At 52.0% G+C, this 5,275-nt stretch overlaps 1 long non-coding RNA gene across 1 annotated transcript; it reads right to left on the bottom strand.

Annotated features, from left to right (window-relative positions):
* Window positions 1-2,358: 2,358 nt before the first annotated feature.
* LOC112479501 lies at window positions 2,359-4,746 on the bottom strand. Its single transcript, XR_003046214.1, has 2 exons — window positions 4,046-4,746; window positions 2,359-3,496 (listed from the first exon to the last, which is right to left on the bottom strand). It is a non-coding gene; the product is annotated as an uncharacterized LOC112479501 (long non-coding RNA).
* Between the last annotated feature and the right edge of the window lie 529 nt (window positions 4,747-5,275).

A 5,275-nucleotide genomic window follows, 5' to 3' on the forward strand; every position in this document is an offset into this window, starting at 1 on the left:
GGGGCGGGCCGAGACCTGGCGGGGGCGCCGGGCGGGGGAGGTGGGGGAAGGCACCGCATCCCAGAGGGAAGTTCCAGTCTGAGCCGGCAGGCAGACTTTTCGGCTTTCACCTTTTGTTTAACGTGACAAACACTGCAACCTACTCAACTCAAATAGGTCCCTACGAGCTACAGAGAAGCGAGTCTGAGATTGCGCCTGGTCCCCCAAGCGCCCCTTCCCGCCTTTAGCCAGCAGCTGTGCTGACTTGCATGCTTTTCCAGGTGGGCGCACCGCCCCTCGACGGTGGCGGAATTCTGAGAGAAGCAGGATTGGGGGGGTCAGCTCTCGAGAGGATACAGAGCCTTACGTACACCCCCAAGACCCTGCTCCAAGTCTCCCCGGTTCGCACACGCCCCCATCCAGCTCCTCAGGCGCCCACACGTGGCGGCGGAGGCCGGTGAGGCCCAGGAGGGCCGGGCGTGGCCTTTGTTTCAGCCCGGGCTGGGGGCGGCGGGGCTTTGTCTCCGCGCCTGCCTTTGTTCCAGCGCTGGCGCGGCCCCCGAATCCCAGCGCCGCCCCGCCCCCTCGGCTGCGTCCGGCGAGCCACGCCCCCTCTGAGCCACCGCCTCCCGTCCCCAGGCCCTAGCTGCGGACCCTTCCTTCCTCTGAAAATTGGGAAGGAAAGTTGGTAGCTGCCCGCGCACAGGGTGAGGTGTGGCGTCACTATTACTACTTTAGTAGTAGTTGCTGGATCCTGTCGACGACCCTATCCTGTACTGGGCCCCAAGTTCACGGGAGAGAGGCGCGACCCTGGGGCAGACAGGGAAGTGTCAGGGACCAGAGTCAATAAGTACGCAATGGTAGAGTGCAGGAGTCGACTCCCCTAGGGGCTGCCCCCAGACACCCGCAGGAAGGACAGTTCAAGCAGAAATAAGTGCAAAGGCCCTGGGGCTGCCGGCCACACGGCGAGCAGTGAAGTGAGGAGCGGTGGGCAGTGCCCAAGGCTTGCCCTCGGTGACAGGCCCTTCACTAGACTCTAGCAACTGGTCCTGTGGTTGCGAAGGCCTGCCGAGGCCCATGCGCTTCTCTCTAAACGGTACCCCCTTCCATCTCCTGGGTCCAGGACCTTCTTTCCCAGGAAATGGCAGCCACAGAAGCAGGGTGCCAGCAGCAGACCTTAGAGAGTCTCCATGCCACCCCGTGCTGGGCCATCGTCAGCCCCCTTGTCCAAATGGGGAAACCAAGGCTTCTGGAAGTGACAAGACAGCATTGGGAGAGGGGGAATCGACTGGAAACCAGGCTCAGGCAGACTCAGGGGAGCACAAAGGGCATCCCAAGACCTGCTGAGCTAGAGTGGGCATACAGGAGGGCAAGGCCAGGGCAGAACCCTGGCTCGGAGGTCCTCTCTGCACAGCCAGCCTATGCAGAGGTCCAGAGGTACATGGCAGGACACAGGTACATCTCGGTTTTGTGCCCCCGGTAGGCCAGACAGCAGTCATTGTCACCTTGCGCTCTTACCCATATGCTCCTTGGCTACCATTTACAGCATCTCCCCCTTCCCAGTCCTGGACCACTAGAAACTGTCCATACCCTAGCTGTGCAGACAGGACTAGAGGGATGAAACAATGGACAGGAATCACTCAGATGGTGACACGAGCATCCAAGGTCTGCCCACTGCTCCTTTGGGCACTTGCCTGCAGGCGGCCATCTTCACTCCCCCACACTACACGCCTGCGCCTGGCTCTCCTTCCAACCTTCAGTTGTCACCCCCAAAGCCACTGCGTAGGGAGGTCTTGTGGCTGCATCATTCCAATCTCTTCCTCTGCACAGATTTTATTCGGGAACTAGACAGTCGTGATAGTGGCACAATGTCGTGAATGTACTTAAGGCCACTGAATTGCACACTTAAAAATAGTTGAAATGGAAAAAAAAAAAGTTAAAATGGAAATTTCCTGTCGTGCATTTTACCACACACATAAAATCAGATTTGGATGAGACCCCTGAGGTCTATCCCTGCTGACCTCTGACCTCGCCCCTCAGCCACATAGGTCAACCTGTCGTTCTCACCTCAGGGCCTTTATATTTGATGTTCTCTCTGCCCAGAATGTTTTCCTCGCCTCTCTGTCTGCCTGGTCCCTCTCTTCCTTCACATTTCTGTACGGAGAAACACAAAGAGCTGTAAATTGTGCTGACTGCTGCATCTGCCATGCTGGCCCAGCCTTACCATCCCCTCCGCCCCCAAGTAGGGTAAATGTGTGAAAGGGCAAACAGCAAACAAGTGCGTAGAGAGTTGACTGTCCCGAGCCTGCCAGGTTTTCAAGCTCCTACTTTTAAAGCTTTTTTTAAAACGCGGTTAAAGTTCGCATGACATCAAATTCGTCATATTTTAAAGTGGCATTTTATACATTCGCTGGCATTTTATACATTCAGTATGTGGTGCAATCACCACTTCCATCTAGATCCAGAAAATATTCTTCGCCTGGAAAGGAAAGCTTGTATCAATCAACACGCCACGTTCTCTCTCCCACCATCCCCTGACAACCACCAGTCAGCTTCTGTTTCTATGAACTTTTTAACCTTTTGCGGAAGGCTAATAATATGTAGAGAAAGCACGCACGTTGTACAGACAAGCACCCTGCACGATCAGCTCTGATAGCAAAAAACTGGACCGTCTCTGGCTCCCGGGAGCCCTCCGTTCCCCTCCCAGCCACTGAAATCCTGACTTCTCCTACCACAGACAAGCTTTGCTGACCTGTACATGGAACCGCTCGGGGGGTGCGTGTCAGTGTCTGGCTTCTTTCCCTGAGTGCACATCCTTGTGACTGTGTGTGTGGTCCTTGTCGTGTGGGCCCCATCGTACAAATACCCTAGTTTGTTTAAACATTCTTCTCTTGACTGCCCTCGGGTCTCTCTCCTGCGTGTGCTGCTGTGCACACAACACGTGGCTTTTAGCCAGGTGGTTCTTCAATTGTCCTGAGGAATGGCAGGATCCGATTCCTCTTTTAGGGGTTCTAGGTGGGGAATTGGGGGTGGGAGATGGAAAGAAGAGACGCTTTCATGCAGACAAGACAGTGAATGCCCTAGACTCTCTAAATCACCCTTCGAGATCACTACCATTCCTCCATCGGTTTCCCGCGGCGACTGTAACATCTCACCACAAACTTGATGGCTAAAAACAAAGTTGAAATTCATAGGCCTGGAGGCCAGAATTCCGAAATCGAAGTGTAGGCAGGCCACACTGTCTCCAAAGGCTCTAGGGAAGAATCTTTGCTTCTTTCAGCTTCCGGTGGTTCCAGGGGGTTCTGGACTGTGGCTGCATCACGTCACTCTTCAAGACTAACACTTCCATAGTGCCTTTTCCTCCACGTGCCGTGGCTGTGGACCGAATCGAGCTCGCGCCAAAATACACATGGAGAAACTCTGCCGATGTGGTAGTATTTGGAGATTGGGGCCTTTGGGATGTGATTCACGTTAGGTGGGGTCATGAGGGTGAGGCACTCATGATGAGATTAGTGTCCTATCAAGAAAAGACACCGGAGAGCAGCCGCTATGGTCACAGTCAGAGCTCATGGGATCACACAGCAATAGGGCCGCTTCCTAGAAGCCGACAGTAGAGGACACGGCATGAACTCTACCACGTGGAAAGCTTATCTCGGCCTTTCTGGCCAACAGAGCTCTGAGAAGTAAACTTCAGTTGTTCAAGCCCCTCAGGCTACGGTATTTAGTTATGGCAACCCAAGCGGACTGACAGCTGTCCAATTTTCCTCTGCCTAGCTCTCACAAAGATGCATGTGAAATTACATCTACAGCCCAGCTCACCCAAATAACTCAGGATCATTTCCCCATTTCAAAGTCTTTAATCACAATTGCTAGGATTGTTTTTTCTTATAAGATTGTGCTTGTAGGTCCCTAGAATCAGAACATATACATCCCTGGGGGCCATGTTTCTGCCTACTGCCGTCTGCATTTCACAGATGGAAAAACTGATTCCCCAGAAAGTAGGAGTTGTCCAGAGCTCCACAGCCTATGTGAGTCCAAGCCAGCTCTGGACTCTGGGTGCCCTCACCTTCTATAGGCTGCCTTCCCAAGGATTCTGTGGCCCCTAGGAAGGACAGGAAGTGTCCGCAGCCCAGAGTTTCATCCTTTACTTGCAGAGAGGAAGCAGAGGCAATGACTGACTCCAGGACCACACAGGGAAAGTTCCAGGTGAGCCCGGGACACCTCATGCCGCAAAGTATGAACTGCCCAAAGAATGACAGGAACATGTTAAAAGGACACAGAAGCCAAACATGATTGTCAATGTAAGAACCCTCCAAACCTGTACAGAAGTTTTAAAAGAGTTTATTTGAGCCAAACTGATGACCTATGCCAGGAGCAAGATCTCAAAGGCTCTGGAGAATAATAATTTCCATCGTCTTTTAAGTATTTAAAATTAAGGAGGGGACATGTAAGGGACATTGGGGAAAACAAGATGGGGTTAGATGACAGGACACATAACAAGAATATGTGCTCCCTTGAGGGTTAATACCCCTTTGAGGGTGTTACTTCTGGCATTTCAAAGGGGTATTAACCCAACAACAATGGACAGGACTGGCTTGAAACTTTTCCCAACAACAATGGACAGGACTGGCTTGAAACTTTTCACTCAAGAAGTTACGGGCCAGCTAGGAACTTATGATTAGATCACCTGTGAGATTACTTCCCCTAGAACCCCTTGTTTTTTCATCTGCATGATGATATAACTCAAGCAGCAGAAACAAAAGACGACTGTCATTGACCGACACACAACACACAATGAATCCACCCTACCCTGGAGTCCTTCGGGGTTCTCAAAAAGGAGAGAGCCAGAAAAACGAGCCTGTCTGTATGTCACCACACGATGCCACTTTCAAGCCAGACGCTTTGCTCGCTCTGAGAATTCTGCACTGATCCTGCCTTCCCAAGGGGAGCTGTATTTCAGAGAAACACATGGCGCCAGTTCTTGCTCAGATAATTACATGCTAGAATTCAGAAAACGTCATTTCCCAACCCATAATGAGAATCCTGAGCCGGCCAGAATTATGTTATATACACGATCAGGTGAATGGAGGGTGTGGTGTCAATGTGGCTATCGGGTGGCACTCATGAGTGGGCAGTGGACAGCCAGGCTGTAACCGCCCCCATGTGAAGATGCAATGGGTTGTTAATCAATGTCACCATAATAAAAATAAACTGTAAAAAAAAAAAAAAAAGATGCAATGGGATCCACACAATACACCCTGTGAGGTGCTCTGGCCACAGATCTGACTTCCCATCT

Source organism: Pteropus alecto, unplaced genomic scaffold, assembly GCF_000325575.1.
Source record: "Pteropus alecto unplaced genomic scaffold, ASM32557v1 scaffold380, whole genome shotgun sequence".
Classification (NCBI taxonomy): Eukaryota; Metazoa; Chordata; class Mammalia; order Chiroptera; family Pteropodidae; genus Pteropus; species Pteropus alecto.